The sequence below is a fragment of the Pinus tabuliformis genome, chromosome 6 (assembly GCF_031772625.1).
Source record: "Pinus tabuliformis cultivar Carrire ecotype Pingquan chromosome 6, CPIR1, whole genome shotgun sequence".
Classification (NCBI taxonomy): Eukaryota; Viridiplantae; Streptophyta; class Pinopsida; order Pinales; family Pinaceae; genus Pinus; species Pinus tabuliformis.
Window position 1 is genome coordinate 1,999,319,058 of NC_142292.1, and position 13,676 is coordinate 1,999,332,733.

The window sequence follows — 13,676 nt, forward strand, 5'->3', positions numbered from 1 at the left end:
ACTTGATGCTATTTCTGTTATTTGGTTTTACAGGACCTAGATAATGCAAGGGCCACACAATTTCCACTGAAGCATCCACTTGGGTTAGCCTCTATGTTTTGAATGATTACACAATAGGTAAAATTGGCTAGCACTTATCAAAAATTCCATCCAGCCAGATAGTCGATGCTCAATCCTACTTTATATTTTATAAGCACAACCAATAACTCCACGAGGATAACATGATCCCTATTTCGCAAATACACCGACTGCCCACTTAAATGGCTGGTACCTATAATCATAGCCCTGTATGGATAAAAACTGATGACTACAAGTTACGTTGGCTCTATACATTGATGATAGTTTCTTTAGCCTTGCCAACAATCATTGTACTCTAGTATAGAATAAATGGACACTGGAATTTCCATTATCCAGAAGATGGAATCTTACCCAAGGCATTCACAAAAGTTGATGCCAATCCACAACTGGTTGAAAATAATCTCCATCATCATAACAAACTTTATGCCCATAATATGCACAAATGGTAACACATGATACATATCCCAAACCAACGAAGTCTAACTAAAGTCTAATCCCAGATCCTCCATTCTCAACACTTTATACATAAAAAAACTTGTCTGTAATCAGCCTCTCTTTTCACTTTTTGGGGCAATTGCTAGTTATATTAAGTTACTTGAAAAATCGGTCTCCTACAATGTATTTTAGGTATCAGAGGAGGGAAACGGTTATTTCCGTTGATTGAGGAATCATTTAGGAAATTTCAGTCTTGTAGAAAAGATTTGTGTTGGTTCAGCTTGGGCCCGAAACATTTTCGTTGTCATCTAATTAATGAATGCATTAGGTTGACCATAACAAAATATCCATTTTCAGAATACACATTATCGTCCACCCTTGCTTTCAAAAATGCCCATTCACATGTCGCTATTCTTCCCCACTCTATGCCTTACGGCGTTTCCTTTGCAACAAAAGGTGCAAATTCTAGTCCTAATCTTGTTTTAGCCTTGCCTTGATGCCTTGCACTTTTGTCGTTATCTCTTATGGAGTCGTCTAACGAGGGGGAGGAATTTCCCTGATAGCCAAAAGTGGTATAATTGCAAACTTTTTAGAGTATAATTGCAAGGAAGGTGCATTCAAAGATTTCACCACAAATTTTTTTCAATAGTATAATTGTAAGGAAGGTTTGTAAGGAAGGTTCACCACAGTTTTTTTTCAATAGTATAATTGCAAACTTTTCAGAGTATAATTGCAAGGAAGATGCATTCAAAGATTTCACCACAGATTTTTTTCAATAGTATAATTGTAAGGAAGGTGCATTCAAACATTTCACCACAGATTTTTTTCAATAGTATAATTGCAAGGAAGTTGCATTCAAATATTCCATCCCAGATTTTTTAATAGTATAATTAAAATATGTTTTTCTTAAACCACTCAATTTAGAAAATTTTGATTCCAAGTAATGGTTCTTAAAATTAAGTAAAATATATATCAAATAATATATGTAGATGTATTTTTTTTTTTAATGAGAATTTCTTAAAATGGTGTTTCTTAAAAATGTATTTAAAAAAAACTCATTAAATGGTGTTTCTTGAAATGTAGATGCTTTTTTTTTTAATATTTTTTTGTTCATTTAATGAGGATTTCTTAAAATGGTATATTATGTCCAAAAACATATTTTAAACAATGAAAATTCAAAATCTCATAAAAAATTTAGGCATCACATTCCAAAATTGTTTTGTATGTGCAGGTTAGAGTGTATTCTATGATAGGATTGGGGTTATCTCGCGACATTAATTTGGGGTCAAAATTAATGCAAAGTTTTCCCTTTCTTTAGGTACTTATCCACTACTACCATTTTATAAGGATTTCAATGTCGACTTCGACTTCTACATGTTGCCAACCACATGGAAAATTGACATTGTTTGAGTGTGAAGAAAATCCTTATCTAGCCACGGCTTTCCAATGATAGCTTCTAGTGTAATCTTTTAACAGCTTATTAAAGATTGGATCCAAATGAAAAACACCATAGTAGAGCCATATTTATTGATTAATGGTTTTTACCCTCTTTTTGTTATTGAGACTCTTACAGTAAGATATATGGTTTCCACTGTCTTGTGGCATAACGATGTAATATTTATTTTCTCATGAAGGAAATTTATATGGTTTATATCTTTTACCGTGCATGATATAGTAATTACATCAATAAGTTATGATACTCTAAAATTTGATCCATTTTTGTTTTGTGCAATTATGTCGGGGTATCCCTATAAGCTCTATACACTTTGTTTTTTGCTTAATGATGTTTATGCATCTGCATTGGTGATATAGTTACATTTTCCTATAATTTTCTTTCAAAAAGAAGAAACACAAATTATGGCAGAGGCCGAGTGAACTCCTGTTGCGGGAGTCTACTAATGTTCTTCCTTAGGCCCTATTACTACTCTGCCCAAGATTGCCCATTTCAAGGCCAATCAACACAATTATAGCCTTTTGGCCTATAACAAGCTAACCTGGACATGCATTTATTTTTCTTATTTACAATAGTCCTTTTCTACAACAGTCTACAATAAACCAGGTTTTTACACGAGGATGAGGGTTATTGTGCATGTTAGCGCATATATATATATATATATATATATATATATATATATATATATATATATATATATAATCAATGTTTTTTAACGTATTATATAATTTCCTTTTGTATCTCTACACACATACAAGTGTATTGTTTTATATTGAAAAGACCACCTAGGCCAAAAGCCCTTGTGGAATCTTATTTTGGGGGACCATCGAAGGTTTTCTTTAGGCCTTATTAAATTTTATTACCATGGACTGCATTCCTTTTTCCCAGTTGACAAAGTTCTCTTCATCATCTTTGGCCTGGGACATACTAACTGGGAAACATGTTTCACTACTGATAACTAGTTCCACTTGAATAATAAATGCCAGGATTAGTATATGATTAGAGTTTCTCTTACCCAACACCTTCAATAATCTGAGAGGATTATTCAACACTTGTAAACTTAGTTTTTCTTGCAACAAGAAACAATACAGATACACATACATCCATTTATATATTTTCTCACAAAAAGTTAGTAGGGTATCCATTCATTTTCCAAAAAATACCCAAACACTTAAGATCATGATAGATCCCATTCCTTGCACTCGTAATCCTAAACAATCGTAATAACACAATTAATAAATAGTTAACTAGAAAATCATATACTTATTTAAGGTTTTCCTAGAAATAAATTAAAGGTTTCCACATTCCTCCTAAATATGAACTACATTTCTCAGTAATTCTCCCCTAGCTCTAAGTCGTTCATGCCAGGAGAATAATTCAATAATTATTTTCCAAATCAAACCTCCTTGACCCTTAGCAACAACCTATTAATTTTTGGGTATGGATACAATCTTTCTCTCCCACTGTACCTTTCTCTTTAATATGTCTACTTTTATCTCTTGTAGTCCTTTTGAAGTTAGTTCCACCCATGACATTTATCTCCAATCATGTATTTTCTTGGTGGTATGCATAGCCAACAATTCAACTATGTCAAAAAGGAGGTTTTTTCTTCTTTTGTTCCTTCCCCTTATTGGGCATAACCGATTTCAACCATTTTCCTGGAAATTAGGAGTATAATCTCACATGATAGCCTTTAATGCATTTTCAATAATAATAATAATACACAAAAACGATTTTTAATCAAAATAAATATTTACATTGTCACTTCATATCACTTGTCCCACTTTAAGGTTTTAGCGATATGTCCAAAATAAAAGCCATAAAATAAATTTACCATGGGTATTACCCAAATGTCGGCATATGTGAAAACCCCCAGTGCATTTCCGATGTCTCTAAGAACTTGATGGTGCCAAAAGGGGAGTGGGAGGTTACACAGATGAACCTAGACATGCATTTTGGTTACTTTCATGGTTGATGAGTCGAATTTTGGGAACTAGGGAGTAGTCCTCGATGGCGATGACTTGTTGTTCCCACCAAAGGAAAAAATCGTCATCAAAAGTTGTTCTAGGGACCTCGCCACCCCCTAGTCTCTTCATCAAATCAACCCATCTACCTATACGTGGATCCCTCTGATCCGGATTTAAACATGAACTTAAAAAATTACTTATATAACCATACATAGACAGATGCAACAGAAATAATACTTTATTTCATTACAGTAAAATACTGAAATATGCTTACAAACAGAAATGGAAATAAACTAGCTAGTGCGATGGTAGCTTATCTTTGATAATAGATGTGGCGGCTACATGCCTCTGAACTGTCTTACAATGAGGCTTGAAGGCCTATTTATTTTTGAGAAACAATGGAAAACCCTAAACATCTAAAAACCTAACCCTAGGAGATGAAGCGGCAAACTATGGGCCCCATTTTGGGTAAATTGGTACATCAATTTCCTGGGGTTGTAACTTTGGCATATGATCTGTTTGACGCACACATTACCTCATTAGAAATATCTATTCAAGAACTACAATTTTGAGAACAAAAACACCGGTCCATGGACCCATGTTGCTCCCAGGTTTCCCAAAAAAATGTCGTTTAGGGCCACAAAACAGCTCTGGAAATTTAGGACCCGAAAATATGCTAAAAATAGTAAATTGTGCTACAATTAAGGAAACTAAAAAAGCTGAAAGAAACAATGGTGGGGGTCCAAGTGGAATTGGCAGGTGGCCACCAATATCCACCTGGATAACCCTTGGGCTGTTGATGGTAGAGAGCACTTTCGGTCAAAGCCCTAGTATCCTCTAAAAGAAGAAAGTGCAAAGGATGGTACCATACCCAAAATGTTTGGTATTAATCTTTTTTATAGAAGTGAGTTTCTTCTTCAAATTGATCAAGAGGGATGTACACCAATCAAAGACCGTGGTGAGGCAATCCACCACTAGGCTCATTGTAACACACAATGCCTGGTGAAATGAAGCTGAACATGCTACCTTCTCAATATTAAAAAGGAAAATTTTGAGGGGTAGACTATCCACATTCTTTATTGGGATCTGTGTCCCTACGTTCTCATTATTTCCGGGTCTATATATGCGAATATAATCATCTATGTTGAGACTGCCTTGGGCCTTCCCTTGCAAGTTAACTGGCTACCCTCTTCGGGAAAGTCCAATGATGAAATAGACATCTTTTGCTTCAATTCCCAAGGGCATTTGATCAATAATAAAAACATCCTCTTCTGGATCCCAGTAATTCACAAGCATCTTCAGCAACCTTGTGTTGGTTTTAATATTTGGCATTTTGAAATTTTTTAACAATCGACACCTTCTCAATGCATCTAGTGAGAGTGGGTCATTCATTACTTCATTGTCTACTGCACTATGCTCTCTTTCTTTCCATGTGATAGTAATCTTGCAATTCAAAATTTTCATCCATTAAAAATCATAGTTTAAAATTTTTCACTGCGCACACATGGGTTCACATCATATAGAGTCGTGTATAGGTCTTACTCAAATGCGTCTTCAATATGCCCAACCCATGTACGCATAGAGAGAAAATATAAAAATAAATTCTTATAGTAAAAATCTTAAAAAATTGTTTGAAATGCACATAAATTCATTGAAGGATAGAATTTGATGAATACCTGGAAATTTGGTAACTATTCAGGCCAAGAAATAAGGTGGATTGTGGGTGTTGGTTTTTGCTCTAGAGCTCCTTCTCTCAATTTTTCAAAATTCAAATGAGGTTTGTTGGGCCAAAAGGTCTATTTATAACTCGCGATTTGAAAAACTTTTAAAAACCCACTTTTACAAAGTTTACATTTTATTTCTAATAATTTTATAAACTTTGCGACATTTTGGCCTTGAGTGCTTGGATATGTTGTCTTTCAGATTAAATTCAAGACTTTGAGATTTGTTCTACCGCTTTGATTCCGTGACCGTTGACTTGTCATGGAAGGTATCGTTTTTCGTCACTCGCATATAGGTTATGAAATATCACTTTTTCGTTGCATTATGCATTCTAGCCTCCATACTATGATATATTGCCTTAGGATCGACCCCATTGTGTTATGATTCTTAAAACCATTTTTCACTCACCAAATTATAAAATCATCGCTGGGTCAGAACAATTGGTTGTAATCCTCTTTGCTATTCTTGACATTAATAAAGCTATTCAAGTTTCCTCCACATTCTTGTATGATTGGTGATATATGCATTTGTGTGGTCAATATATATCTGGTCCTATATTTTTTATGATAGTAGATCTCTGTTCTTGGATAATGTTATGCTGCTTTGATTCTACAGGTGCTCTTTGAAGTTGGGTAGATGAGGAAGCGAGTGGAAAAGATCTATCAGAAGGGAGAGACATCAAGCAAGGAACCAAGTGCAAGACAGAGGTTGGTCTCCTTTTTTCCCCTCTTATCTACTTCTCATAAAGGAAAACGAAAGTAGTTTTAGTTTGTTTGTTTCTAAGATAGCTACCAGTCTTAGTGGGACTAGCAGCTCTGCATAGACACTAGATTTCCCGATAACACTAATCATCAGGATTGGGTGAATGTAATTAATGTAAATAAATAATAAGAAATATGAACAGTTATCAGAAGATGAAGTGAACAGTCTCTCCCTCATGTATATAATAAAGACCAACCTGAAGGAATGAAACATGAATTGCTTTGGTGGAGTTACTGCCTAGCCTGACATGGTATCAGAGCCAGCTCGCGAAATTAGTCTTTACGTAACTCCTAGTGTCTGAGTGCCAGTTTTCTGCCTATATTTTGCCTGGTTGCCTGAAGCCTGCTCTAGGTAGTGTCATATATGTTTTTCTGATATTTTATGCATTTTTAAAGTCTGCGCCCTCTGTCAAGTTTGTGCCCTCTGTCATATGAATTTTTTCAAGTGAACGCTAAATGCTAATGTGTATGGTATCAATTTCAAATGAACATTGGGTCTGGTGTGTGAAACGTTGTCTTATACGCTGATGCTCTTGGTATCATTTTCATTTTCTCAGGGTCTGGTGTGTGAAACATTGTCATATGCGTTGGAATAGTCACAGTGTGTATAACTCCTGCGTGAAAGAAAACCCCGTGCTTGAAGAATGCCATCAGAGCCCTCCTTATACTGCACTCCCATCATATCTACTCCACGATGAACGTGGTGGCAGTGGAAACATGGTGGCGCTACTCCGATATGGCCCTCCTCCATACCTCAGCCTGACACAGTCAAGTTCCGCGTTGCTTGCATACTCCCACTGAGTTTTCTAATTTCGATAATTCCGAAATCGATAATCTAGTACCCCAACCTACGAGTTTTGAACTGATGAAAGTCATACATAAATGAAAAAGGTGTAATTCCTTTGAGTCCGACACTAGCAGCATGTCTACTGATAGATCCCATATTTCATGGGTTACAGAAGTGAAAACCCCTAAAATATCTTCTGTACCAAAAGCCGAAGCCAACTCTAATCAGTATACTTTTGCTGATATATCATGATGTTGGTTAACGCTGTTGTAGAAGAAGAAATGATGGGTTTCTGCAGTTAATCACAATAGGATAGATTCTATACATTTATGTTGGTTCTTAAGCATGGAATTCCGTGTAAGAATTTCTTGAATGCTATCTTACACAGGAGAAATTTCGGAGAAGTTAAGGTTATGCTGAAGACTTTTGTAGACTGGCTCATTTATGGAATTTCTTATACAAGTCTCAGTAGTTTTCTGTAGATTCCTTTGACAGCATAAACAATAATTGCGAAGATGCCATGAAGATGAAAACAATTTGTTCACATATATCTTTGATATTTTTTGTGAATTTGGATTGAGATAGCTTTGAAGATAAATTATTCTGCATACCTCCGTCTCCATATATCATATATCAGAATCAATTTTTTAGCAACAGAAGTTTTTTTTCTCCACAAAAGCACATTTTTTGCTAGCAGAAGTTTTTTTTACAACATTCAGATTTTACAATGCATTCAATCATATCCATTGTGGGAATAGTTCTCATTGACAAGGAGAACTATCATGAGTGGTCCAGGATGATAAAACACACCCCCAGTTTCAATGAGTTGTGGAAAGGAGTGTGTATTGGAGACGGAGACAAAGAACCAGAACAACCTACCTCAGACAAAGAGCTCTCCATTTGGGAAAATAAGAACAACAAAGCCTATGCATTAATTGCAACATCTGTAAATGAAGAGGTGAGTTGCCATATTTCGCCATTTTCAATAGCTTTTGAAGCCTTACAAAAGCTGAAATAACTCTATGACTCACATTCTTTACTTGAAGTTTTTCACCTCATGATTAAACTCTTCACTCATGAATTGCAAAATAATGATCCTCTTGCTCTTGCATCCGAAGTAAAGTCTATAATGCATGATAACAAAGTCAGTAATGTAGAATTGGATATTCCTCTTATTGCTTTTCTCAAGGCATTTTATCCTACTTACTCCAATTATCTTGAGTCATTGCAAGCAAATGGAAATCTCAAAGATATTACCTTTGACTCTCTTGTGAAAAAATTTTCTAAAAGAGAGAAAGCTTTTGGAAAGAAAATAGCCCTTGAATCTTCTGAAGAGGTTGTGTGCCTTGCTCATAAAGAAAAGAATCCCACTCAAGATTCTTCAAGAGGAAGAGGTGGTCGAAGAGGAAGAGGAAGATATTTCAGAGGCAGGGGGGCAGACACTCTCAAGGAGAAAAGGAAGATTTTCACTGCATACGCTGCAAAAGAAATGGATCACATGATGCCTTTACATGAAAAATACCTTGGGACAAAATTGAGCAATAAAGAAATCAACCCAAAGGTAAAACTAATGACAGAGAAAAAGGTAAAGCACCTGAATCTGCTCATTATGTGGTGGCACAATGTAATATTGGAGTAATTGAAGATTTATTTAATGCTTCACTTGCTTCTTGGAAAAGTGATTGGTTGCTTGATACAGGAGCAACTTGCCACATGACTCATAGAAAATATTTTTTTGAAGAATTTACTGACAATGTTGATGGAGTAGTATACTTTGTAGACCAATCAAAAATCAAGCCATTAGGGCTTGGCACAATCGGGCTTAAATTGCCTGGTCTTCCAGACTTTCTTCTGCATCATGTTCTATATCTCCCACAGCTCAAGAGAAACTTGCTGTCCTTGGTCCATATCCACCAGCAAGGTCACTCCATCCATATGTTTGATGGCAAGCTTGAGGTGAGAAATGCATTTGACCACTCACTTGTCATGAGGGGAATAGAAGAAGAAAGACTTCTCAAGCTGCAAGGTACCTCTGCTCGTGCACAACATTTCTCATACAATTCTCATTATGAAGAAGGTACACTTCCATAAAGTTTATTATGGCATGCTAGATTTGGACATTTGAACTATGACAACCTCTGCTTGTTGAAGAAAAATGGTGTTGCTGGTTTGCCTACAATTCCTAGGAAATTTAAGTAATGTGATGCTTGTATTCTAGGAAAGCATAGCAAACAGTCTTTTCATGATTCACATTCAAGAGCACATAGAAAACTTGAACTCATTCATTCATATTTGTGTGGTCCAATGCATGTTCCTTCTGCAAATGGAAATAAATATATGATGACATTTATTGATGACTACACCAGAATGTGTTGGGTTTATTTATTGAAGAACAAATCTGATGCTTTTCAAACATTCAAGAATTTTCATAAATGGATTGAAAATGATGCACAATCTCATATTGATTCTATTCGCACTTATAATGGAAAATAATACACATCAAATGAATTTGAAAACTATCTTCGCCAACATGGGATCAAAAATCAAACAAATGTGCCTTATAATCCCCAACAGAATGGTGTAGCTGAAAGAACAAATAGGACAATCTTAAATATGGTACGTTCCATGCTCTTCTTCAAAAATGTAAAAATAATGTTTTGGGTTGATTCTGTTCTATGTGCTACATATATAAAGAATAGATGTCCACCTAATGCTATTAGAAACAAGACTCCATATGAAATGTGGTATGGGCACATTCCTTCGGTAAAGCATCTCAGGGTCTTTGGTTCCACCTATTATGCCTTGATACCAAAGGTATATAGAAACAAACTTGGTGCAAGAATTCGTAAGTGTATCTTCCTGGCATATTCAAACTCCTCCAAAGAATACCGTCTCTATGATGAAGTCAATAAAAAGTTTATTGTATCTAGAGATGTAATTTTTCTTAAATCATCCAAAAATGACAATGGTGTTGAGCGGCAACTTGATCGCTTGGATAGATTCACAAATGAAAAATCATTTCAAGAATTTGATAATTAGATTCCACATATTGAAGAGGGGATTCCTATACTAGATCAACATGTGGAATCTTCTTCTGAAGAACCCTCTCCCCCACATGAAACTCCAACAACGGATGATGCTTTAAGTGATGTGATTGATAGAATTGGGAGACTCAATCTTTATTCAGTCCCAACTCAATCAACGAAGTGGCCTGGACCATCTAAGAAAGGTCCTCCAAAGTGGCTGATAAAGACACTTGAAAATGTTCATCCAAATGATGTTGGAAAGAAAAGAACTAGAAATTCAAATCGGCAAAATGGAGGTGATGTAGATGACTCTAATTCACTTGTTGATATGGATGTTTCTTATGATTTTGAATTGAATTTGTCTACAGATTTTGAACCAACTTCCTTCAAAGAAGCTGCTTCTCATGATGAATGGAAAGAAGCAATGAAAAAGGAGTATGATGCCGTCATAAAGAATGGCACTTGGAAGCTAGTTGATCCTCGATTAGGAACCAAACTAATTGGATGCAAGTGGGTCTAGAAGAACAAGTATAAAGTTGATGGCTCACTTGACAAGCACAAAGCCATACTTGTGGCAAAAGGTTTTTCACAGAAGGAAGGGGTCAATTATGAGGAGACTTTTCCCCCCACAACAAAATGGGCTATCATCCAAACACTCTTTGCTCTAGTAGCTCAGAACGGTTGGAAAGTTCATCAAATGGATGTAAAAATTGCTTTCTTGAATGGAGATCTAAAAGAGAACGTTTTTATGTCCCAGCCTGAAGGATTTGCTGTGAAAGGACATGAACATAAAGTATGCAAACTTTTGAAGTCCTTGTATGTCCTCAAACAAGCACCGCGAGCCTGGTATGAAAAATTAACTGAGCATCTTCTGAAACTCAAGTTCAAACATTATGATCTTGATGATGCAACTTTATTTGTCAAGAAAGTTGGAAAAATAGTTGTATATCTTGTGGTATATGTAGATGATCTTTTGATGACAGGGAACAATGAAAGCTACATTGCATCCATAAAGAAGGAATTGGGGAAAAGTTTTGAAATCACTGATTTGGGCTATGTTCATTACTATCTTGGTATTGAAGTAACTCAACATCCAAAGTCCATATTTCTTTCTAAAAAGAAGTACATTGGAGATCTGTTGAACAAATTTGGCATGACAAAATGAAATCCTCTTACTACTCCAATGGAACAAAACTTAAAGCTCACATCTATTGAAGGAAAAGAATTTGAGGATGCAACAAAGTATAGACAGCTTGTAGGAAGTCTCAAGTACCTAACTACTACTAGCCTAGACATTTCGTTTGTTGTTGGAATCCTCTCCAGGTTTATGCAAAAGCCTTGTGAGGGACATTGGTCTACTACAAAAAGAGTTCTAAGGTACTTGAAGGGAACTCAAGACTTTGGAATCAAGTATACAAAGGTGGACGACTTCAGCTTGATTGGATACTCTGATTCAGACTTCGATGGAGACAAATAAATTGGGGTATCTACTTCAGGATATGCTATGATTCTTGGATCAAGAGCTGTCTCTTTGAGATCACGCAAACAATTAGTTCCAGCAGATTCCACAACAGAAGCAAAATTCGTGGCAGCAGCTGAAGCAACAAAAGAAATTGTGTGGCTCAGGAAAATTCTTGAAGATTTGTAGGTAAAACAAGTACAATCAACTCCACTCATGATTGACAATACCTCTGCAATAAAGTTGGCCAAGAACCCAAAGTTCCATGATCGAACGAAGCACATAAATACTAATTATCATCTGATTCAACATCATGTTGAGGCCAAAATAAATCCATCTCTGTCATTGTTCCACTAATGAGAAAATTGTAGACATCTTCACCAAAGTGCTTGGAAGAGAAAATCTTGAACGATTCAGAATGATGCTTGGACTCACCAACATCCCTTTAGATTAAGGGGGGGAATGTTGACACCTAATCATCAGGATTGGGTGAATGTAATTAATGTAAATAAATAATAAGAAATATGAACAGTCGTTGGGAGATGAAGTGATCAGTCTCTCGCTCATGCATATAATAAAGACCAACCTGAAGCAATAAAACATGAATTGATTTGGTGGAGTTACTACCTGGCCTGACAAGGAGGAACCAAGACCTCTGGAAACAAATGTCATAACTAATGGTCGTGTTTCCTTAGATACCTCCATTTTTTAGATGGCATGCTCATTTTTGCATCGCATAGCCGTGCGCCCAAAGATAATCCCTTATACAGATATGGTCAAGTGGATTATTGATTAGGTTGATATCACAGACGGAGAATTTAAGAATAGAAGCCAAGAGGTTATGGGATCTTCTTCTCCAGACAACCTACGGCTTATGTACCACCTACCAGAGCCACAAATGATCTACAACAAATAGTTCCTAGAGAAGTTTGCCAAAGAGAATGAGGACCCAACATATGTCACCCAAACCTGGTCGAATAATGAGGGCAAGATCATAAAGGACAAAGTTGGTATGTACTCTACTACATCTATTTCTCCTCCCCATAGTTTTGTAGCAACCATGCTATGTAGGATATTTGGCAAGCCCAATAGCACTAAATTTTCCCCAAAATGGTTGCCATTAATAGACACAGTCGTAAACGCAACCATAATGAATTGGGCCCAAATTTTGTTTGATAATTTAGCAAAGGCGATAATCGATTATAGGAGGAAAAGGAGTATTCCTTTGAGGGTTTACCCTCCATTTTTTATGAGTGCCTATGTGATGGATGCAATTTGTTTTGGTTCAAAATTTCCTATCATGGGATGGAAGTGGACTGTGAAGGATCCACTTCCCATTCATATATATCATAAGGACATGTGGGAGTCTCAGTTTCACCCACATTTTTACAAAATTTGTCATGGAGTCATGCTGCCTATCCATAAACAGGTTTACAACTGAGATGCCCCTAGGTTTTCTAAGGAATCTGAGGTAGATATCCTCCCAATGGCCAGATGGTTTGGGGAGGAAAGATTCACATATATCAGAGTATTTTGGAGCATTGTCTCACCGCATGTAATCCCATACTATGTTCTAGACAATAATGGCTAGAGAGATAGCCTAACAAAAAACGAGTGAGGGTGGGTTGAGCAAAGGATTAAAGGAAGTGAAAAAGACCATTTGTCCTACATTTCCATTGTAGTGTGGAGCATTTTCACTGCACGATCTGGGGCATGCATTCAAAGAAGCATAGATTGTGCAATCTCTAAAATTACCTAAATTCCCAGGAAGGTAGTATAACCCAAATGGCAGTGCCAAGGACTTCACTACCATGGTGAAAGTGAAGGTATTCATTCATGAGGAAGACAAATTTGATGACATCTTCCTACAAAAAGAGACATTAATAGAGGTGAAGCACATGTCATCACTACTTTTTGATCCAAAAGAGCTTGAATCCTTTCATGAATATAGAGAAAGGAAATTGTTAAAGGTCGCATTGGACCAATTA